At 39.1% G+C, this 24,825-nt stretch overlaps 1 long non-coding RNA gene and 1 other non-coding gene across 2 annotated transcripts in view; one reads left to right on the top strand and one right to left on the bottom strand.

Annotated features, from left to right (window-relative positions):
- Window positions 1–2,451: 2,451 nt before the first annotated feature.
- Window positions 2,452–24,825, bottom strand: part of LOC141505872 (uncharacterized) — a 45,161-nt gene continuing 22,787 nt past the window's right edge. The window contains exons 2-3 of the long non-coding RNA XR_012473718.1: window positions 6,568–6,704; window positions 2,452–2,712 (exon numbers count right to left, since the gene is read on the bottom strand). This is a non-coding gene — a long non-coding RNA (uncharacterized LOC141505872). The remainder of the gene's footprint in view (window positions 2,713–6,567; window positions 6,705–24,825) is intronic.
- Window positions 20,990–21,093, top strand: LOC141510375 (U6 spliceosomal RNA). Its single transcript, XR_012474871.1, has one exon. It is a non-coding gene; the product is annotated as a U6 spliceosomal RNA (small nuclear RNA).

Raw genomic sequence — 24,825 nt, 5'->3', positions numbered from 1 at the left:
TTATTTGTGGATTTTCGGGTTTTTAAAAATGTATATTTGGGGGTGGCTAGGTGGTGCAGTGGATAGAGCACTGGCCTCAAAGTCAGGAGTACCTGAGTTCAAATCCAGCCTTAAACATTTAATAATTACCTAGCTGTGTAGCCTTGGGCAAACCACTTAACCCTATTTGCCTTGCAAAAACCTAAATAAAGTGGGCAGCTAGGTGGTGTAGTGGATAAAGCACCAGCCCTGCAGTCAGGAGTACCTGGGTTCAAATCCGGTCTCAGACACTTAATAATTACCTAGCTGTGTGGCCTTGGGCAAGCCACTTAACCCCATTGCCTTGCAAAAAACCTAAAAATAAAAGTAAATAAGTAAACAAACAAACAAATAAATAAAATGTATATTTAGTTCATTAATCTTCTCTTTTTTCTGTTTTGTTAAATATTTTTGTAATGATATAATTTTCCTCCCAAGATCTGCATCACAGAAATTGTGGCATGTTGTTTCATCATTATCATTTTTCTTTAAACACTTATTAATCATTTCTTTTTTTTTTTTTTAGGTTTTTGGCAAGGCAATGGGATTAAGTGGCTTGCCCAAGGCCACACAGCTAGGTAATTTTTAAGTGTCTGAGGCCGGATTTGAACTCTATCCATTGTACCATCGAGCTGCCCCTTTATTAATCATTTCTATGATATGTTCTTTGACCCACTCATTATTTATAATTTCATTTTTATATCTCCATTTCTATCTTTTTTTTTTTGGTAATTCCCATTTTGTTGTATTGTAGTCTATAAGAAATGATGAGCAGGCATATTTCAGAAAAACCAGGAAAGACTTACATAAGCTGATACTAAATGAAGTTAGAATCAGGAGAACATTATATATAATGGTAACATTATGTGCTGATCAACAATGATAGACATAGCTCTTCTCAGCAATACAGTGATCAAAGAGAGTTCTAAAAGACTAGTGATGGAAAATGGCATCCACATTCAGAGAAAGAACTGTGGAGTCTGAATGCAAATGAAAGCATACTATTTCCACTTTGTTTTGGTTTTTCCCTTTTGTTCTGATTCTTCTTTTACAACATGACTAATATGGAAATACACACAACATTGTTGTGCACATATAACCCATATTAGACTCTTTGCTGTCTTAGAGAAGAGAGAGGGAAAAGAAGGGAAACAATTGGAACTCAAAAATTTTACAAAAATGAATGTTGAGGGGCAGCTAGGTGGCGTAGTGGATAAAGCACCGGCCCTGGAGTCAGGAGTACCTGGGTTCAAATCCAGTCTCAGACACTTAATAATTACCTAGCTGTGTGGCCTTGGGCAAGCCGCTTAACCCCATTTGCCTTGCAAAAACCTAAAAAAAAAAAAAAATGAATGTTGAAAACATCTTTACTTGTAATTGGAAAAAAGTAGTACTATTAAGATAAAAATTAAATAGTAAATTAAATAATATATAATAAATATATATTTAAAATAATATAATATATTATAATAATTATACATGATAAAATAAGAATAATAAATAATAAAATAAAAATAAAGATTAAAAAATAAAAGATATGTTAAATTTCTGCCTTTTAACATTTTTTGTAATATCTTCATGTTCCAGTATATGTGTTTGTAAAAACCCCATGTGATATTGAGAAATATGTGTATTCTTTTGTTGCCCCATTTAAAAGAGTCATAAGCCTTTTAGCATAGTTTCTCCAGTAATTTATTCAATTCTATATTTTCTCTTATTTGTTACATTTATTCAAAACTGCTGGAAGTCTCCTGTCACTCGTATGTTACTGTCTTCTGGAAGTTTAGAAAATGTTTCGTTTAAGAATTTGGATGTTGGGGGCAGCTAGGTTGCGCAGTGGATAGAGCACGGGCCCTGGAGTCAGGAGTACCTGAATTCAAATCCAGCCTCAGACACTTAATAATCACGTAGCTGTGTGGCCTTGGGCAAGCCACTTAACCCCATTGCCTTTTAAAATAACTAAATATATAGATAGATAGATAGATAGATAGATAGATAGATAGATAGATAGATAGATAGATATAAAGTATGTCTTTCAAAATTATTTTGATGGGAATAAGAGCTGGACTATTTGAGTATGAGGATGTGGCATATAAAGATGGAGAACCAACATGGAGTCCTGTCATCCATGTGCAGCAAATCATTATCATGTGTTTTGTTTTTGTTTTTATTTTTGTTACAAGGCAGTGGGGTTAAGCCCAAGGCCACACAGCTAGGTAATTATTAAGTGTCTGAGGTCAGATTTGAACTCAGGTCCTCCTAACTCCAGGGATGGTGCTCTATCCAAAGCACCACCTAGCTTCTCCCTATCATGTGTTTCAAAAATATTTCATTGGTCTTTTGTTTATATGTATGTATACATATATACATATATATACACATATATACATATAAACACAAACATATATATATATATATACTTATACACACACATATACCTCCCCATTTCCTTCCCAATAAGTCATATCCCTTGTAACAAAGATTTTAAAAAGAGATAAAAAAAGCATTTGAGAAAAATTAGTCAATGCCATGATCATGTTTAAGAATGTAAGTAGTATTCAACTATAATCTCTCCCACCTTTGCAAAGAAGGGAGAGAAGTCCATTTTCTCATCTCTTCTCAGGTCCAAGTTTAGTCATTATACAGCATTCTATTTTTTTTTTCTTCTTTTGGATCCATGTAACACTAAAAGACCTAAAAGAAAGTCCCAATATGTTAGGTAGATAATGTGTAGAGGATTTATGAGAGAATCTAGGCAAGAATCAAAGGGTGAAAAAGTGTGGAAGGGTTGTTATCTGAACCACTGGGGGAAGGACACCCACATTAATAAGATCACAGACCCATTGAAATTACAAGTATATATATTGTTTTTTTTAACTCTTCAGGGGCCTACTGTCCCTGTGAGATCCTGGATAAGTTGCTTCCTCTCTTTGGGTCTTAGCTTTTTTTTCTGCAAAATAATAGGTTTGAACTACATGTTACCCACATTCCTTCCATCCCTGAAAATCTGATTCTTTCTTATTAGTTCTGCTAGACCATATTTTAACTCTTGTCTAAAAACCTATTGATAAAGGACTCTGTCCTTATTGGTGGAGATAAAGGCCCTGTCCTGCAGGAGCAGTGAGACAGAATTGGTGAGATAGAATTGGTGAGATGTGGGAGTTTCAATTTTCAGCTAGTACTCTTTTGGAGTCTTCTCTGAGTGTGGCATCAATGTAGCTTTCAGCTTCAATACAGAAGATGGAAGAAGCCAATGTCACTTCAGGTTGCTGAAGGAAAAGACTCTGGGAAGACATTAGAGGAATGGGCAGTTTTCATCATATCCCTACTCCCAGCTTGCCACTCCAAAGATTTTGGGGAGGTGCCCCTTGGGTAATTTTATTTATATATATATATATATATATATATATATATATATATATATATATATAAATACATATTATATATACATATATAAAATATACATATATCTTATAAACCTTCTTTAATTTCTGTTTTGCTGTGATTTGAATAAGTGAGCTTCTATATTATTCTTTATGAGTGTTCACTGTATAACTGTTATTTGGTGAAAAAGAGGTCAAGCTCTTAGACATAGTAATAGAAGGTTCCCCCACTGCCATAATGGCAAAACAATCAAAAGTTAGCTCAAATCTGATCTTATCTCCTAGATTGGGGTGGGAAACCTCCAGCCTTGGCTGTATTGTTCTGGAGTTGATAAGGCAACTGCAGATGGGAACTTGAAATTCAATATATCTAGGAGCTTTTTAGAGGTGGGTGAATTAGATGTTTAATCAAATATAGCACACAAATGATGTTAAAAATATCCAACTGACCCTTGGCAACAAAAAGGTTCCCCATCCTTATCCTAAATGAACAATATTTAAAGGAGAAAATAGAATCCTAATCCAGTATGCCCTCTCCCTCAAGAAGAGTGGTCACAAGAAGAAGAGTGGTCCCTCCTAAGCAGGAATGAACATCTCCCTTAGAGAAGGTGAAGGGGAAAAAAGAACAGAGATGTTTCTTATGCCTCCCTTCAAGCTGCACAAGAACAGCCCCTTGCCATAAGTGGTCCCACCTCTCCATTTGGGGCTCAGCACTATCACCATTCCTTAGCCCTTTCCTTATAGTAAGCTCTAATAGATCTGAGGAAGAGACCTGGGGAAGAGATGAAGACCAAAAATGCTGCTCTCATTATTTGAATTATTCTACTAGAAAGAATTTGGGGTATGGCTTCAGAGGGCCAGATTTAGAGTCTAGACTGTTCCCCTGACCAGCTGAACAATGAAAGTATTGGACCACAAAGTCTTTAAAATCCTTTCCAAATTGAAAGAGACTCCAGATTTTTAAGATCCCTTCCAGATTGAAGTCATATAATAACTAACAATACTGAAAGACTGTCACATATAAGGGAGCTTATCTAGAGCCCCCCCATTACCTTTTTACATATATTGTACTTTGGTGACCCCAGTACCTGAGATAGTACTTGGCATACTTGTTGGTTGATTTTTGGTAGATTGATGAGGGTATAAGTAGAAACTGATTAGAATTCAAAGACAGCATTTTTCAGCTCTATAGGAATTAATACTTAGCAACCAGTTATCCAACTTTGGAATATGCTGAAAAGGTTACAGTTTCAGATGGAATCAGAAAGGGATAAAGAGCAAACTTTAATTGTTTTATTCTATCTGTTAACAAGTATAGAAAATTTTATATATACAAACATACATAAACATATGTAATTACCATTTTCCCCCTTTTTTACATTTTTTTATCTCTTGTACTTGATGGTTAATAAATTAAAAATAATTATTTGGAAAAAAAAAGCAAGTTTCTAAGATTAGAGGTCTTGGTTACTTTTTGGAGATATTGTAAATGGGATTACTGTTCAGCTATTGGTTGACTTGAGGAAGCTTCCAGCTTTGGGATCCTGGATTCTAGGATAGGAACTATTGTCTCACCCTTCCTTGTTTTACTCTTCAATGCTGAGAGTTTCATATCTAAGCATTCAGTTAATGTTGTTGATAGATTTGTTTTCAAGACAAAGAATTCAAGAAAGGTCAGAGTTAGGCTTGGAACTTTGAATATGTGGGAAAATGTCTATGTGTTTCGCCTTGAGCTTGGTGTCTGAGGATGCTTAGGGAATAGTAGAAAGGGGAAAGTGAAGCATGGGTGAAAATGAGTAGTGGATAAAATTTCATGGACCCATGATGTGGTGGACAGAATCTTGGAATCTGTTTGGAGCTCTGGGTTCTAGTTTCAGCTGTGCCACTTGCTGTGTGACCTTTAGCAGATTCCTTCCTTATTCTGGGTTTTATCCTCTCTATCTATCATGCTGAACTGGATGTTCCCAGAAGACTGCCTCCAAAGTCCACATATCTTGAATCCCAATCTCTGATGCCCTAAGCATTACTCTCTTCTCCAATTTATAACATATTTGTATGGTATGTTAAGATTTGTAAAATCACTTCCTCACAATAACCCTGTGAGAGTAAGTAGTACAAATGCTTTCTCCACTTTACAGATGAAAAAATTAAGACTTTTAAAAGATTAAGTGATAAGCCCATGATCACAAAGCTAAGATTTAAAATGGGATTTGAAGCTGGGTAGTTCTCCTTTCTCCTAGTCTGCCCACCACATTGCACTGCAATTCACAAGAACCTTCTAGTGATGATGTCTTAGCCCAGTGTCTTAGTCTGTACCTTTGTGAGGGGGGAAAGGATATTTTGAGGGATTAAGGGGCAGCCAAGCCTCAAGTTTTTCTTTGTAGACACTGTAGTCCCTGCTCCTCTTGTGAGAGACTGGCCTTGAGGAGTGGACTTAAGTGCCCAACTCAGCTACCTCCAAATAGCTAGAAAAATCTGTCTCTCTGACTCAACCTCTGACACACACCCAGGGGTGTGTTGGGGAGAGATTGAACCTGCCCAGCCAAGTATAAACATTTCAGTGGGAAGAACAACACTTCAGAAATTAGCAAATATTATAAATCAGAACTTTATTGTTTTGTTGATGTTCTTAAGTCTAAATACTTAGAAAAGTGATGGGGAGGGTGTTAATGAGAGATTGAACTTAAAAATGTGTCATACATACTTTTTTCTTCTGGAGAGTCAGTTGTTAAATATTTACCAACCCACACCTCACCTCTCTGTAAACCCAGCGTCTCATGTGTTGGCAGACTAGGGAGCCTGTAGGAGATGATAGTGGAGGTGGGGAAGACTCCTCTACCTCCACCCCCACACCTCACACACACATACAAACACTCCAGGTCTCACATGCCACATGACCTTTAGTTCTATTCATTTACTATTTACTTTTCTCAGCAAAACTCTATAAGGAGAAGGTAAAGCAGGGGAAGGTCACACGTAATTGAATGTCAGAGGAATTGTTATCTGTGTCAAATCCTCTTCTGACCTGGGCACTAAGGGAAGGCAGGTGCCAAGTCTGATTCATCACCTACCCCACCCCTCAGACCCAGCATATTACTGGGCCTAACACACTGTAGACTTAATAAATGTTTGTCTAAGTTGAGAAGAAAGGGGAGGGAGAGCTCACCAAAGTCTCCCATTGGCTTGTGTCATCAGGTCCTGCCTCTTGCCTTGGCCAATCCGGTCCTTTTAAAATTGGGGCAACTCCAGGTTCCTTCTTCATTCTTCTTACTGCCTTGTCTCCACCACTGCACCCAGATGGCTCTGGAGGAGAGAGTGAGGCTATTGACTTTGCACAGCCCTCCCTTAATTAAATCCAATTCACTCGCAAGTCAGGGCATTATCTTCCTGATATCTTGGTCCTCTTTGAGAAAGAAACACAAATGACAACAAACCCACTACTCTTATTTTTGGTGTGGTCACTTTTCCAGAAGTCTCAAACCTAAGCACCCCAGGATCAATGGGAGATTTTTCCCAGGTCCTGGGAAAGTGAAGAATAGAGACAAATCAGAATAGAGACAAAGAGAAATAGAGAAAAGCCCTATAGAGGATCCCTAGGGGTTGTGAGGCATCTTTTTTTTTTCTGCATCTATTTTTATTTATTTGTTTGTTTGTTTTGTATTATTACAATAATCTTGTTGTAAAACCCTCCTACACCCCACCCCAAAAAAAGATGGGAAACTTCAAGAATAATGAAAGAGAAAAAAAAATGTACTTCAGTCTTTGTTCAGATTCCAATGGCTCTGTCTCTGGGATGAATTGCCTTCCTTATACTAAGTCCACCAAAGAAGTTGCTCAATATTTTCCCCACAGTTGATATTACTATTTCCCTCCATTCTATTCCTTCCCACTCTCATTTATTCTTTCCTCTCTCTCCTTTCATCCTGTACCTATTCAGAAGTGTGTTGTATCTGCGTCCCCTCTCCCACGAACTTCCCTCTCTTCTATCACCTACTCTCCCCTTCCCCACCCCCCCCAAACTCTCTCTTGCCCCATCCCTTTCTTGGATAAGATAGATTTCTATACCATGTTAAGTGTGTATGTTATTTCCTGTCTGAGCCATTTATGATGAGAATGAAGGTTCACTCATTCCCCCTCGCCTTCCCCATTCCATTTTTCTTGACTTTTATGTGAAACATCTTAGCCCTTCCTTACTCTCCTTTCTCTTCCTCCCAGTACTTTTCCTTTATCATCTATTTACTCCATCTTTATACTATATTATACCATTATATTCAGCTCCTTCCTGTGCCTTGTCTATATATGCTCCTTAAAGTTCCTCATAATTAATCCTTCTAATCCACCCCCTCTATGGTTCCCCCAAGTCCTGTATTTAGAGATCAAATTTTCTGTTCAGCTCTGGTTGTTTCAATAAGAAAGTTTGAAAGTCTCCAGTTTCACTGAAAGTCCATCTTTTCCCCTGAAAGAGGATGTTTAGTTTTTCTGGGTAGCTGATTCTCATCTGTACAACAAGATCTTTTGCTTTCCGGAATATCATATTCCAAGTCCTATGAGCCCTCAATGTAGATGCTGCCAGATCCTGTGTAATCCTGACTATAGAGCCACCGTAGTTGTATTGTTTGTTTCTGCCAGCTTTTAGTATTTTCTCTTTGACTTGGGAGTTTTGGAATTTGACTATAATATTCCTGTAAGTTTTTCTTTTGGGATCTCTTTCCAGAGGTGATCAGTGAATTCCCTCAATTTCTATTTTACCCTCTGCTTCTAGGATTTCAGGGCAATTTTACTTGAAAAATGAAGTCTAGGCTGTTTTCCTGGCTGTGATTTTCAGGTTTCCCAATAATTTTTAAATTATCTCTCTGGGGGGGGGGGGGAGAGCCAAGATGGCAGCATGAAGGCAGCATTTCCTGAGAACTCTGACCCCCTAAACCCAAAAAAACAAAGGATAGATCTAGCCAAAATTTAGAGGGGCAGAACCCACAGAAAGACTGAGTGATACATTTGCCCAGTCCAAGATAACTTAGAACTTTTGCGGGAAAGGTGTGCTTCACCAGTACCAGGGGTTGGAAAAAAGCTGCTTGGCAGTCCAGCCCAGCCCAGCCCAGTCCAGCGCAGCCCAGAAATCACCAGCAACAGCTTGAAGGGGTGGTGTGAGAACTCTACTGCACCTGGGTGAGTATGGAATGAGGAGCACAGCCACAGAACCTGCAGCAAGAATCAGGAGAAAGCAGCCTGCACTCCCAGAGACAGTAAGGGAAGTCTACAGAGATTTCTCTGCTCTCCCTGGGGTAGGACTCTGCTGTTTGCCTACACTCAGATATAGCAGTTTGGGCCTCCATACTAAATAACTAAGCTGGATCTCTCATAGCCCCAGGGCAGAGGGCAGTGCTGTGGTCCTCTACATATCAAAGCACAGGCTAGAGATCATAAGACCTAGGAGGACAAAAGGTCCCAGTGGGGTGTCCCCCCCCAAAAAAAAATCCCAAAATCTTGGAAGTGCTGTAAATTAGTCTTGGACTGAGGAAATGAGTAAACAACAGAAAAAGAAGAATCTGACCCTAGAGAATTACTTTAGTCCCATGGAAGATCAAAACACATACTCAGAAGATGACAAAATCGAAGCTTCCATATCCAAAACCTCCAAGAGAAGTAGAAAAATGGGCTCAGACTATGGATGAGCTCAAAAAAGACTTTGAAAAGCAATTAAGGGAGGTGGAGGAAAAATTGGGAGGAGAAATGAGAGCAATGCAGAAAAATCATGAAAACCAAATCAACAGCTTGGTGAAAGGTATGCAAAAAAATACTGAAAAAATAATATGTTAAAAACCAGTTTAGGCCTAATGGAAAAAGCAAAACAAAAGGCAAATGAGGAGAACAATGCCTTAAAAAGTAGACTTGGCCATCTGGAAAAGGAGATAAAAAAGCTTTCTGAAGAAACTAACTCCTTCAAATGCAAAATGTAACTAAAGGAAGCTGATGACTTTTCAAGAAATCAGGAAGAAATAAAACACTTCCAAAAAAAGCCAAAAATTAGAAGAAAATGTGAAATATCTCATTGGAAAAACAACTGACCTTGAAAACAGATCCAGAAGAAATAATTTAAAAATTATTGGACTATCTGAAAGCCACAACCAGGAGAAGAGCCTAGACTTCATTTTTCAAGAAATAATACAGCAAAATTTCCCTGAGATCCTAGAAGCTGAGGGTAAAACAGAAATCAAGAGAATCTACAGGTCACACCCTGAAAGGGAGACCAAAAGAAAAACTTCTAGGAATATTATAGCCAAATTCCAAAACTCCCAAATCAAAGAGAAAATTCTAAAATCTGCCAGAAACAGACAATTCAACTACTGAGGCTCCACAGTCAGGATTACACAGGATCTGGCAGGATCTACATTAAGGGCTCATAGGGATTGGAATATGATATTCTGGAAGGCAAAAGATCTTGGTTTACAACTGAGAATTAACTACCCAGCAAAACTGAACATCCTCTTTCAGGGGAAAAGATGGATTTTCGATGAAACAGGGGACTTTCAAACTTTCCTATTGAGATGACCGGAGCTGAACAAAAAGTTTGATCTCCAAGTCCAGGACACCTGGTGAACCATAGAGGGAGTGGTAGAGAAGGACTAACTACGAGGAACTTGATGATGTTGAACTGTTTGTATTCTTGCACGGGAAGAAGATATTGATAACTCATATGAACTTTCTCATCTATAAGAGCTGTTAGAAGGAGCACATATACACAGGACATAGGAAGGAGCAGAATATAATGGTATGATGTGGTAAAGAAATGGAGTCAATGGGCGATGGGGGAAGTACTGGGAGGAAGGAAAAGGAGATGAAGAAGAAGCTGAGAGATTTCACATAAGAGCCAAAAAAATGGAGTGGAGGGGGCCGGGAAGGCAAGGGGGAATTAGTGAGCCTTCATTCTCATTGGAAATGGCTCAGGGAGGAAATGACATACACACTTAATAGGGTGAGGAAATCTGTCTTGCCCTGAAGGATGGGAGGAAAGGGATGGGATGAGGGGGAATGGGGGGAGGGAATGGGGAATAGGTGATAGAAGAGAGGGAAGACTGAGGGAGAGGGTACTCAGATGCAACAGATTTTTGGACAGGGCCAGGATGAAAGGAGAGAGGGAATAGAATAAATGAGAGTGGGGAGAAATAGAATGGAGGTACAGCTAGTAATAGCAACTGAGGGAAAAATATTGAAGCAACTTCTCTGGTGGACTTATGATAAAGAAAGCAACTCACCCCAGAGACAGAGCCATTGAAATCTGAACACAGACTGAAGCGCATTTTTTTTCTTTCTCTATTCTTGAGGTTTCTCATCTTTTGGGGGGGGTTATGTTTATTCTTATGTTTACTCTTATAACATTCAATTTTCATCAATGTATAGCATGTAAACAATGTAGAGACTGTCAGACAGCCTTCTGGGGGGGGAAGGAAAGGGATGAGGGGGGGAAATTGTAGAATTCAGAGCCTTGCAAAAAATGATGGGTACATATTACTATTGTATATAATTGGCAAACAAATAAAATGTTAAAGTGTTTTAAAAAAATCATCTCTTCTGGATCTGTTTTCACAGTCAGTTGTTTTTCCAATGAGATAGTTTACATTTTCTTCTGATTTGGGGTGTTTGGGGGGGAATGGTTTTATTTCTTCCTGATTTCTCACAAAGTCACCAGCTTCCTTTAGTTCCATTCTGCATTTGAAGGAGTTATTTTTTTTTTAATAAAGGAAGATTTTATTTTGAATTTTATAATTTTCCCCTAATCTTGCTCCCCACCCCCATCCCGAAGGCAGTCTGTTAGTCTTTACATTGTTTCCATGGTATACATTGATCTAAGTTGAATGTGATGAGAGAGAAATCATATCCTTAAGGAAGAAAAACAAGGTATAAGAGAGAGCAAAATTACATAATAAGTTAGATAATTTTTTTTAAAATTAAAGGTAATAGTCTTTGTTCAAACTCCACAGTTCTTTCTCTGGGTACAGATGGTATTCTCCATCACAGATACCCCAAAACTGTGTCTGTTGCACTGATGGAATGAACAAGTCCATTAAAATTGATCATCACCCCCATGTTGCTGTTAGGTTGTACAGTGTTCTGGTTCTGTTCATCTCGCTCAGGATCAGTTCATGCAAATCCTTCCAGGCTTCCCTGAATTCCCATCCCTCCTGGTTTCTAATAGAACAATAGTGTGCCATGACATACATATACCACAGTTTGTTAAGCCATTCCCCAATTGAAGGACATTTACTTGATTTCCAATTGTTTTCCACAACATACAGAACTGAAGAGCCGTGATTTAAGCATTTTTCACTTCTCTGCTGACTCTTTTTTTTATTTATTTTTTTATTCTCATTTTGTACAAATTTTTTTTACATTAATAAAATATTCTTATTTACAAGTAAACAAAATATGCCTCCTCCCCCATGAATATAGATAGACTTGCTTGAGCGAAGAAAGTAAAGGGGAGAGAAAAAAATTAAAATTAAAAAAAAATAATAGTAATAATTGTAGGTATGGCCAGGTGGCTCAATGGACGAAGCACCAGCCCTGGAGCCACGAGCATCCAAGCTCATATCCAGCCTCGTAAACCCAACAATCACCCAGCCGTATGACATGCAAGCCACCCGATCCCCACTGCCCTGCAAAAACCAAAAATAAGAAAAAAAAAGACCCAAAATAAAATAAAATAGTAATGAGATAGTAGGGGTGGCTGGGTGGCAGACAGAGCATTGGCCTTTGAGCCAGGAGCACCTGGGTCCAAATCCAGCCCCAGACACCCAAGGATCACCCTGCTATGTGGCCCCAGGCAGGCCATCCAGCCCCACTTGCCCTGCACCCTCCCCCAAATAATAATAACAAAAAATGTGCTTGAGTCTTTGTTCCAACACCAACAACTCTGTCATGGGTGGATCTCATTCTTTATGATGAGTCCATCACAAAAGTTACTTCCATATTTTTCCACCATTGCCATTGCTGATCGCAACTCCCTCCTTTCTTATTTCTCCACTACCATGTACTATATTTTCTCTCTCCTTTAACTCTAACTCTGCTGTAGGGTCATTGACTGGCTCAGCAGACAGATCCCTGGTCCTGGGGCCAAGAAGCCCTGAGCCCCCATACCACCCCTTAGGCCCAGCATCCACCTGGCCCTATGGTCCTAGACAGGCTATCCAATCCCTGCCCCTTGCAAGAAGTAAAAAAGAAAATGTGTTATATGTGACCACTCTCCCCCAATGGTCCATCCTCTCCTCCTTTATTCACATCCCCACCCCTTCCCCCTGCTCCCTCCTCCTTCTTACTCCAGATGTCTATACCCCCTTGAGTATATATGCTGTTTCCTCTCTTAGCCATCTCTGATGAGAGCAAAGGTTCCCTCATTCCCCCTTCCATATCATTGCAATAGCTCATTGTAATAAAAAAAAATCTTATGTGAAATATCTTGGACTATTCCCCCTCTCCTTTTTCTTTCTCCCATTCCATTTCCCCTTTTTTCTATTGACTCCATTTTTACACCATATTTTATCTTCAAATTCAGCTTTCTCCTGTGCTTCAACTATAAAAGCTCTCTCTACCTGCTCTATTAACTGAGAAGATTAATATGAGTTATTATCAGGGTCATTTTTCTATGCAGGAATACATGCAGTTCATCCTCATTAAGTCCTTCATATTTCCCCCCTCTCCTCCAATCTCCATGCTTCACCTGAGTCCTGTATCTGAAGATCAAACCTTCTGCTCAGCTCTGGCCATTCCAAAAGGAACATTTGAAATTCCCCTGGTTCATTGAAAGTCCATGTTTTTCCCTGGAAGAGGACATTCAGCCTTGCTGGGTAGTTCATTCTTGGCTGCATTCTAAGCTCTTTTGCCTTCTGGTATATTGTATTCCAAGCCCTACGAGCTTCCAATGTAGTTGCTGCTAAGTCCTGCGTGATCCTGACTGCAGCTCCATGATATTTGAACTGTGTCCTTCTGGCTGCTTGTAATATTTTCTCTTTGACTTGGGAGTTCTGGAACTTGGCTATAATATTCCTAGGGGTTGGTTTTTTGGGATCTCTTTCTCGGGGGGATCGGTGGATTCTTTCCATTTCTATTTTGCCCTCTGCTTCTAGAATATCAGGGCAATTTTCCTGTAGTAATTCTTTGAAAATGATGTCAAAGCTCTTTTCCTGATCATGACTTTCAGGTATTCCAATAATTTTAAAATTATCTTTCCTAAATCTGTTTTCCATATCAGTTGTTTTTTTCAATGAGATAGTTCACATTTTCTTCTAACTTTTCTTTTTTTTTTTTTGTTTTGAAGTATTGATTCCTGATTTCTGGTAAATTCATCAATCTCCCTGAATTCTATTCTTTGTCTGAAGGATTTGTTCTCCTCAGAGAGTTTTCTTATCTCCTTTTCCATCTGGCCAATTTTGCTTTTTAAAGCATTCTTCTCCTCAGTAACTTTTTGAACTATTTTATCCATTTGACCTAAGCTGGTTTTTAGGATGCTATTTTTCTTCAGCATTTTTTTGGATTTCCTTGACTAGGCTGCTGACTTCATTTTCATGTTTTTCCTGCATCTCTCTCCTTTCTTTTCCCAGTTTTTCTTCCAACTCCCTCATTTGATTTTCAAAGTCTTTTTTGAGCTCTGTCATAGCCTGAGCCCAATTTCTGTTTTTCTTGGAGTCTTTAGATGCAGGAGCTTGTGCTTCCTCATCTTCAGACTGAGTATTTTGATCCTTCTTGGGCTAGTTTGCAAAATATTTCTCAATAGTCTTCCTTTTGTTTCTCTGCTTGCTCATTTTCCCAGCCTGGGCCTGGTTTGGAGTGCTTCCTGAGCTTTTGGGACACTCCCACAAAGGTTTCAGTGTGTGAGGCTCTGTCCCTCCTGGTCTGTGAATGACCATAAGCGCCCCCCTCTGCCACGGGGCTGAGGTGGGGGGGCCCTGCTGTTCTATGGGGGGGCCTAGACTGTGATCAGGATCTGAATGTGGTCAGAGCCCCAGAGTCCTGTTCCAGGGGCAGAGGACAGAGCTCTGCAGTCTCTCTTCACTCCCCTCCCTCAGCTCAATGGGCTCATGCCCTGGGGGCTCCTGCTTACAGGCTCCACCTGCTTCTGTTTCCAGGTCTGGGCTTCCGAAAGACCAAGCTGCTTGCTGTGTGCCCTGAGGGCTGGGCTCCACGTGCTCCCTCTGGCAGAGGTCCCCTACTGTCTCCCCACTTTGTGCTTGGTGCTCCTCAGAGTGCAGCTCAGAAGACTCCCCCGCTGCTGTGAGCTGAGACTCCCAGCGCCCTGGGGCTGCCTCCAGGAGGCTGAAGTTCTTTTGCCCTGGCGGGCCACCCCTCTGGCAGGCCGCCTCTCTGATCCTGGGGAGCAGAGCCTTTCTGCTCTTTTCCAGGTTACCTTGAGTAGGAAAACTGCCTCACTGGGTCCCTTTATGGGTTCTGTCTCTCAAATGTTTAGTTAGAGTCCTTAGCTGATGAGTTTTATCAGAGAGCTCCTAAGACTCGATCCCTTCTTGTCACCATCTTGGCTCCGCCCCAGGAGTTATTTTTTTTTTAGGTTTTTGCAAGGCAATGGGGTTAAGTGGCTTGCCCAAGGCCACATGGCTAGGTAATTATTAAGTGTCTAAGACCGGATTTGAACCCAGGTACTCCTGACTCCAGGGTGGGTGCTTTATCCACTGCACCACCTAGCCGCCCCTAAGGAGTTATTTTCTTCAGAGAGCTTTTTTATCTCCTTTTCCAGCTGGCCAATTCTTCTTTTAAAGGCATTCTTCTCTTCATTTGTCTTTTGTGTTGCTTTTTCCATTTGGCCTAAACTGGTTTTTAACATTATTTTCTTCAGTATTTTTTCTTATTTCTTTCACCAAGCTGCTGATTTGGTTTTCATGATTTATCTGCATTGCTTTCATTTCTCCTCCTAATTTTTTCTCTACCTCCGTTAATTGCTTTTCAAAGTCTTTTTTGAGCTCATCCAAAGCCTGAGCCCATTTTCTGTTTTTCTTGGAGGTTTTGGGTACAGAAGCTTCGATTTTGTCATCTTCTAAATCTTTCATGGGTCCGAAGTAATTTTCTATGGACAGATTCTTCTTTTTCTTTTCTTTGCTCATTTCCTCAGCCTATGACTGATTTACCACATTTCCAAGGTTTTAAGGGGTTTGGAGGATAGCCCACAGGGACCTTAATTCCTCCAAGGTAATATGAGAGGCTTTAACTGCTCTCTTGACTGTGCTTTGATATATGGATGCCCACAGGCGCTCCCCTCTGCCCTGGAGGTGTGAGGAGGGTTCCCTGCTCAGCTATGGTCATGTGGGAGCCCAAACTGCAACCTGGATTTGGGTGTGGGCGAACAGCTGAGTCCTGCCCCTCCCCTGACCCCCTTACTGTTTGCACTCTGGAGGTACAGGCTGGCTTCCCCGATTCCCACTGCAGGTCTCACCGCCAGGTTGCTCTGAGGCTGGTGCTAGTTCTGCACTTACTCTGGTTAGGCAGAGTCCTCTCACCACCCCATCAAGCTGTTTCAGGTGATCCCTAGGCCAAGAGGTCTGGTAATTGCCCCCCCTCTGCCACAGACCCAGGTGTGGGATCTTGGTACTTGGTTGCAATTGCAAGCAGCTTTTTCTAGCCCCCAGTCCCAGTAAAATAGATCTTTCCCACAGAACTTCCAAGTTGTCTTGGACTGGGAAATTATATCATTCAGTCTTTCTGTGGTTTCTGACCCTCTAAATTTTGGCTAGAGTCATCATTTGATGGCTTTTGGATTTTGGGGGGAATGAGTTTCCAGGAATTCCTGCCTCCACACCACCATCTTGGCTCCGCCCCTGGTTGAAAAGCATCTTAAGAAGTTTGACCAGGCATGGGGGTTGGAGTAGGGGCAATTTTAAATGTCATAAAAGGATTCCTCTTTCAGGAAAGGGATGACCAGGTGACTTAAGATGTTAGGAACTTGTGGCAGCTAAGTGGCACAGTGGAAAGAGCAATGGCCCTGGAGGCAGGAGGACCTGAGTTCAAATCCGATCTCAGACACTTAATAATTGCTTAACTGTGTGACCTTGGGAAAGCCACTTAACCCCATTGCCTTAAATAAAGAAAAATTTTAAAAAAAGATTTTAGGAGCTAGTCATCCATGTCCCTCTCACCCTGTAAACTTTCTCTTACCGCTAACCTCTTTTCTTTTCCATATGAAAAAAGGAATAAAAACAAAACACAAAAATAAAATCAAACACATATTTAGCATATAGGATTATACATTTAGAGCTAGAAGGAATTTTCAAAGACTATTTACTATAACCTCATCATTTTATAGAAAAGGTAAATAAGACTCAGAAACTCGGGTTCATAATTGTAGTAGGGGTAGAGCTGAGATTTGAATGTAAGTTCACTGAATCCCAGCAGTAGGGGTTCAGGGGATAGAACACTGGGTCCAGAGTAAGGAAGACCTGAGTTCAAATCCAGCCTCAGAAACTTAATAGCTATGTGATCCCAGGCAAATCATTTAACCTGTTTGTCTTGATTTACTAGAGAAGGAAATGGTAAACCACTCCAATATCTTTGCCAAAGAAAATCCTATGGACAGTGTGATCCATGAGGTCACAAAGAGTCAGATACAACTGAATGACCAAACAACAATCTCTGACTCTAAGCATAGCAGCCTTTCTACTCAATAAAAGACAATGCTGGGGCAGCTGGGTGGTACAGTGGATAAAGCACTGGCCCTGGAGTCAGGAGGACCTGAGTTCAAATCTGTCTCAGATAGTTAATAATTATTTAGCTGTGTGGCCTTGGGCAAGCCACTTAACCCCATTGCCTTGCAAAAAAAAAAAGACAATGCTACCTATCTATATGTGGCTAGCAAGTCAAAGTGATATCACTTTAGCCCTGCAACAATCCCATGGAAGTATGCAGAGATTATTAACTCCATTTCATAGATGATGATGCTAAAGAAGGCCCAAAGAGAGTCAGTAGTTTCCCCAAGATCACAAAGGAAGTTAATGACAGAACAAAAATTCTGACTCAAGGTAGGCTTCCCATGTCTAAATCTGAAAACTGGTCCTCCTCAGAGGAAATAAATGGGCAACATATTAGAAGTAGAAGGGCAAGATATGGACCCCAATATTAAAGGAGGTAGTTATCAGTAAGGATTTTGATTTTTTTTTTAGTAAAACATGAGACAAGGTTTTCAGGTAAGAGGGTAGAGAGGGAGGTATGGAATGTCTGAAGAGAGTAGGAAAAGGTGATAATGGAGAGTGGGAGGGATAGTAAATGTATTAGGAAGTGTAAAAAGATTGTCTTACTTCAGTGAAGACACAGTTGAGATTATGTAGTGGATCTAGTCTTTATGGAATTAGATTTCCAATAATGTTTGCTATTGGTTGGGATTTCATTGATTTACTGTCTAACTTTAGTTGCTAAATTAGAACTTTTATATTAGGCACCAGGTTCCACTCCTTTCAGTCCTGCTATAAAGTTGGACAAAGATGCTCTATAAGGTCCTTTCCAGTTCTGATATGATCCCTGCCCTCACATAGCTTGTAATATAGTAGGGGGGTATAAGATACAAACACCTAAGTATAATTCTAAGTGATAACATGTGGTGGAGTTGTGAACTGATTCAACCATTATGTAGAACAATTTGAAACTCTGCTCAAAGGCTTATAAAACCAAGCATACCTTTTGGCAATTCCATTACTAGCTCTATATTCCAAAAGAAGTAAAAAAAAAAAAAAAAAACAAAAGAAAAAGAACCTATATGTACAAAGATATTTATAGCAGCTCCTTTCCTGTGGCAAAGAACTGGAAATTGAGAGAATGCCCATCAATTGAGAAATGGCCAAACAAGTTGTAATAATATGGTTGACCTGGAAAACTATTTTGCTATTAGAAATGATAAGTAGAATGTGCTCAGAAAAACATGGAAAGACTTGCATGAACTGATGCAAAGTGAAATGGACAAAACCAGGAGGACATTGTATTCAGTAACAATATTATATGATGTATGAAGCTTGAGGAAAGTGCTAATTTAGCAATAACACTCAAAAAAGTGATTAACATGATATGTTAATAGGAGTCTGGTACATGGGCAAACCTCATAAGTTTGCTTGGCTGATGCAACTTTCCACACAGAAGACACTGCCATTGGGCAGGTCAAAGGAGAACCAAGGGACAGCTTAATGGCCCAGTGGATAGAGCACAGGCCCTGAGTCAGGAGGATCTGAGTTCAAATTGGTTCTCAGACACTTAATAATTACCCAGCTATATGACCCTGGGCAAGTCACTTAATCCCATTGCCTTAAATAAATAAAAATAAAAAATATATAAATAAAATAAAGGAGAACCAGAAATGTTCTTACGCTACATAGAGAAAACTCTGAAAGGTGTAATTATTTAAGAGGAGTAATGATAAACAGTATGAAATGCTTCAGAGAAGTCTAAAAAGGATGAGATCATTGTGTGCAGCCCCCTCAGTTTATAGATAAGGAAACTGAGGCATAGAGATTAAGTAACTTGCCTAGGGTCATAGAATTCATAAATAACTGTGATGGAATTTAAACCCAGGTCTTTCTGACTCATAAGTTCAATGGCTCTAGTCAACAACTTAATACTGCATTGATCACATTTCTATTATCCTTTAGAGTTTTCAAAACCTTTTCCTCATAACAGGTAGTTAATATAAAGTTTTTTAGTTTTATTGTTTTTTTTGGTTCAGTTCTTTGATTTCATCAGCATTCCAAGTGTTGAAAGTTCCTCTACTGGTGCAGGTGAGCACCATGACTGTAACTATATTTTTGGAGAGTAATACGAAGCCCTAAAAGATTGTAAGTGACCTGACATGGTCTTACAATGAGTAAGTATCAAATAAAGGACTTGAACCTAGGTCAGCTCTCTAATCATCATCTCTAACCATTCTCATTCCGATTTTATAGATCAGGAAGCCGAGGCTTGGAGAGGTTTAAATTATTTATTTGCCCAAAGTTACAACAACTAGTAACTGTTGGAGCCAGGATATGAACTCAGTTTTTGACCCTTAAATCAAGTGCTCTTTCTACTGATTAGACCACATTAATCCTAGCTTTGGGGCCAATTTGATAAATCCCTGAGAAGGAATACCACACATTTACAACCAAGTAGAAATAAGGTTAGGGAATGAGTAGAAAATTCTGAGAGCCTAGATTAGAAAGGGCCCAGTGCTTCTACAAACTAACCACTTTCACAGTTTTGCCTTCAGGGCATTACTAGGGAAGAAGCAGATCCAGGTTGTGACTTGTATCCTAGTTCCTCCCTGTTCCAGGAACAAAGATCCAGAGGCAATGGTTGGAAGGCAGTGGTGAAAATGAGAAAACACAAGGAAAGATTCATAGTATCTGAAGCTCAAAGCTAGAAGGGACAAGAGAATCATAGGTTTAGAACTGAAAGGAATCTTAAAGGTAGTTTCTAACTTCTTTGTTTTACATATTACAGTCCCTTATGATATACTTCCCAAACTTCATTTTGCACCCACAGAGTACAAAAGCATCCTCAGTGGGCAGTATCTATTCTATATTCTAGGATTAATACTGCAGACCTGCACTCCTAATAATGTATCTCAAAAACCCCTAACACTGTGTTTTATATTAACAATCAGTCTGTGGACCCAACTAGATTTTTATCAAAGGCATTTACTAAAATATTGTAGATACAATAGCAAACACAAAAAATATGCTCCCTAATAAACCTTAAGTTCACTCTTCCATTAATGCACGTGGCATCTTTGGAAATAGTGGGCAGAAACAATGCAATAGCAATAAGGCCACATATAGGAAACGAAGGTGGCCAATGCACTATTGTATTACTGTAGGGTCTTGAAGATTTTCTTTCTTATTTGTATTCTTACAAAGCTCCTTTCTCCTAGTCAGGTTATTCAACTGGGCTCCTAGGTCTGCTCTTCCCTACAATTCAACTCTCAGTTGCCGGGGCTGACTATTGAGTCCATAGCCAGCTCTCTTTTTTGCTGCTACAGATCCCTGTCCTCAGAGTTTGTTTCTTACCTTGAGTTACTCATATTTGTTTGGAGTTGTCTCTTATCCTTAATTATACTTATATAGCTGATTCTCCAGCTTCTGGATGGGGTGTCTTCTTTTGACTAAGAAGATCTGCTGCTAAACACCATGAAAAATGGTAGGCAAGAACAAGGAATAATATCTTTTGCCCTCTTCAGAGTGCCCTCAGAAACTCATTCCAGGGCTTTGTTATTTAAAATCTTAAAAGTCATTGCCACATAAAAAAAAGTCATTGCCACTTCCTCCTTACATATGGATGTGGAAATTGAGACCAAGGACAGTAAAAGTGACTTGTCCAAAGTCATAAGGCATTAGCAGCAGATCTTTGAGTTCCTCTAGTTCAACCCCCTCATTTTACAGTGTGATGACTGAAATTAAGGTAAACTGAGTACAACATTCTGAGCACGTTCAATTTATTGGTAAGGCTATAGATTGCTGATAAAAGAGGTTTTTTAGCTCAGTCAGACAAAAGCCTACAAAGTAAGACTTTTATTAGCCTTCATATAGCTTATGTAAGTGCAAGAGAACAAAGAACAAAAACACAGATTAAAAATAATATGATTGGCAACAAATATACTAAAATTGGAACGATACAAAGAAGATTAGCATGGCCCCTGCACAAGGATGACATGCAAATTCATGAAGCATTCCATATTTTTGATTCCTCTTTCATCACATTCAACTTAGATCAATGTATACCATGGAAACAATGTAAAGACTAACAGAATGTCTTCTGTGGGGGGTGGGGGAAGAGAAGCAAGAATAGGAGTAAAATTGTAAACCTCAAAATAAATAAAAAATCTTTCTTTAAAAAAAAAATATGGGGGCGGCTAGGTGGCAAAGTGGTTAGAGCACCAGCCCTGGAGTCAGGAGTACCTGAGTTCAAATCCGGCCTCAGACACTTAACAATTACCTAGCTGTGTGGCCTTGGGCAAGCCACTTAACTCCATTTGCCTTGCAAAAACCTAAAAAAAGAATATGATCAGCTACAGTCTTAAGTGTCATAGTAGATAGAAAATAATGTGACTGGATGGAAGTCTGGATGCAGAATTAGCAACAACCCCTCCTATCTTTTCTCTATGGAAAGCTCATGGGTGGTATCTACCTGTAGGCTACTTAGTATCAGAGTGATAAACCAAACCTTCTTGGAGGACATCCAGGGTTTCAGAGATGACCAACCAGACTCCCAGGTGCATCCAAACTGCACCCTTCAAAGATAATAGATTTCTTCTAATTGTTCAAGGGCAGCTAATGGCAGAGAGACAACAATTTTTTTTTTAGATTTTGCAAGGCAATGGGGTTAGTTAAGTGGCTTGCCCAAGGCCACACAGCTAGGTAATTATTAAGTGTTTGAGGCCATACTTGAACCCATGTACTCCTGACTCCAGGGCTGGTGCTCTATCCACTGTGCAACCTAGTTGCCCCCAACAATTTTCTTTTGATTAACGTAATATATAGGGAAACAACTTTTAAATTTAAGTCAAAGAGGAAAACAACTTCTAGACTCATGAACTTCTGAACTTGACTCAGAGACAAAGAAACATGACTCAGGCAGTTACAGAATAAAATCAATTACAGAATGAAATCAAATGCTAAATCAGTATTTGATTTTCTCAATAGATAGGGCCAATGAAATTCAGAGAGGGGAAAGAACTTGCCCAAAGTCACACAGGATCATTGGTAAAGTCCAGGCCTAAAAGAATTCATAGAATTCAGTATGTCAGATCTGGGAAGTCTCCTATCCACCCAGCTCAATATTCTCTTCCCAGGATACTGACTCAGGACAAGGTGTTGTTCTCTGCAGTCTTCACAGATGCTCACATGGGGGCGCTCAAGTGAAGTGTCTTCTCTCTCTGAGTAAGAAATTGGCTGGGATAGATGGATTCTGGCTTCAATTTATTTCTATATAACCTTGGGTTATTAACAATAACAATTGAATCCCCAAGCTTCAGGGATAGCTGCAAGCCCAATCTTTCATGCTCAGGACAGAGCAGAGAAAATGAAGACAGCTTTACCCTAAGAATCTGCTCTGGGCTAGGCTTTGGGACTTTGAAAATTTTGTATTTCATTGAGAGATATAAGAGTCACAGGATTATAATGCACCCCCCCATCTACTGGAAGTTTTAGAGGTGAAAGCAAAAGACAGTAAGAAACAATTGAAACTATGTAAATATTCAAACAAGAGACCTGGTAATCAAGTTGAGTTCATGACCACCTGAAATCATGCAAAGAACAAAGAGCCAAAATTTGTTCATAGTCTAAATTTCTGATCTTATTTTTAACCCACCTGAGCAGCCTCTAAACTATACTAGAGAGACAGTGGATAGATTAATATTCACTCAAGGCTTTTCATTTAATACAAAATATGTTAAGTTTTCCATCTGTTTGATGAGCCTGCAGACAATTGCCTGTGGCAGAAATAAATCCTAACAAATCCTCACAAGCTATTTCATTACTGCCTCTATCCCTGAGTTATATCACTGGAACTCACTTTCTTATCTGTAAAATCTGAACTCAGATACCAGTGGGAAGTGAATCCCTGTTGTATTCTCAAGAAAAGGTACTAAATTTGTGGCTCTTTCATGTGACCTGCAAACTTGAGTCAATCAGATTAACAGGGAATTGGGAAATGTTTAACAAAATAAAAATACAACACAGATATTATGAATTGCAGTTTTCTAAGGTTAATATACAGCCTGCAAGGATTAGTTTCTTTTTGAGTTTGATCCCATTTCTCTACTCTAGAGTGTCAGCTAAGAAGGGAACAGCCACTAGAAACAAAAATATTATGAAATGGGGTCAATTTTCCTAACTCCCTGCAGTGGGTGGTACAGGAATGCTTAGAAGTGTCTCAGACTGAAGGTCTTAGTCTTCATCTCCACCTGCTATAATCCTTCCCATCTGTCTCAACTTCCATAAAGTCTTCCTGGTATTAACCTTAGGTGAAAACTGAAACAACACAGTTTTATAAATGAAGTTTAATTTTCTTTTTTTTTTGCACTGAAAGTATTTTTATTCAAAAACCAATTGAGACACACAAGTGATTACTAACTCATAGTGACTTTCTCATCTCTGAGTATAATCTTTACAAGATTACTGAATACACATGTCAAGTATATCCATGAAATTTTTACATGGGAACTTGAAAGCTTTCACCAACAATATTCTATGTTATATCAATTTTGCAGTCATATAATTGATTAAATATATCAAATATAAAATCCCACTGAATTTTTTTATTGATTATGAATAATCCTGGATGAATAGGATATCTAAAGGTTGAGAGGTTTGCTATTCAATATAAAAATATGCTTATATAAATCAAAGACATATATTTAGCCATTTATATGTATATATATATATATATATATATATATATATATATATATATGAAGTTTAATTTTCTAGGATCTTACCAAAACCCATAGGTTGATGGCATCCTTACCAATGCCAACAATGATACAATATTTTGGGGGAATTTTATACAAATAAATTTTGGTGGTCAACCAGTGAGATTTCGCATAGATAACATGGTTTTACGAAATTATTCTCTAACCTTATAATATTTACCTGAAATACCTATTGACAAGAATTTCACTTATGCTAAAGATAAATGTTTACAAATAATAGGATTTTCTCTCTGCTCATCCAGGATTTTTTTTTAATCTTAACAGTTTGTTGGGGGGCGGCTAGGTGGCGTTAGTGGATAAAGCACCAGCCTTGGAATCAGGAGTACCTGGGTTCAAATCCAGTCTCAGACACTTAATAATTACCTAGCTGTGTGGCCTTGGGCAAGCCACTTAACCCCATTTGCCTTGCAAAAATCTAAAAATCAAAACAAAACAAAAAAAACAGTTTGTTGATAAGGTACTAACATTGAGAGGACCAGCTAGTAATAACAGAGGTGAAGTCAACATTGTAGGAAGACAGACTTTCTGTAGCAGGACTGACATTTTATAACCATTAGTTAAAGGTTAAGAGACTATCTTCTGATCAGAAATAAATAGATAAAGAAATATTAATCCCATCTTAAAGAATATCAGATTAGATACTGGTCGCCCCTAGGGATCATTTCTTCCTCCTTCAATTTCCTCATCGCATTTTGTTAATTTCTTCAGGAACTATTCACATTTTACTGTGTATTTTATTTTTTTCCTATAACTGTCTTAGCCCTTTTATCAAAACTGACATTTTCATATTTTTTTTTGCAAGGCAAAGGGGTTAAGTGATTTGTCCAAGGTCACACAGCTAGGTAATTATTAAGTATCTGAAGCCAGATTTGAACTCAGGTACTCCTGACTCCAGGGTCGATGCTCTATCCATTGTGCCACCTAGCCACCACTGATTATTTCTTAAATGATTTTTCAAATAATATTTTAAGCTACCTAGTC

Source organism: Macrotis lagotis, chromosome 1 (genome assembly GCF_037893015.1).
Source record: "Macrotis lagotis isolate mMagLag1 chromosome 1, bilby.v1.9.chrom.fasta, whole genome shotgun sequence".
NCBI classification, from domain to species: domain Eukaryota; kingdom Metazoa; phylum Chordata; class Mammalia; order Peramelemorphia; family Peramelidae; genus Macrotis; species Macrotis lagotis.
Note: the sequence above shows the minus strand (reverse complement) of the source record. Positions and strands in the feature narration are given on the sequence as shown.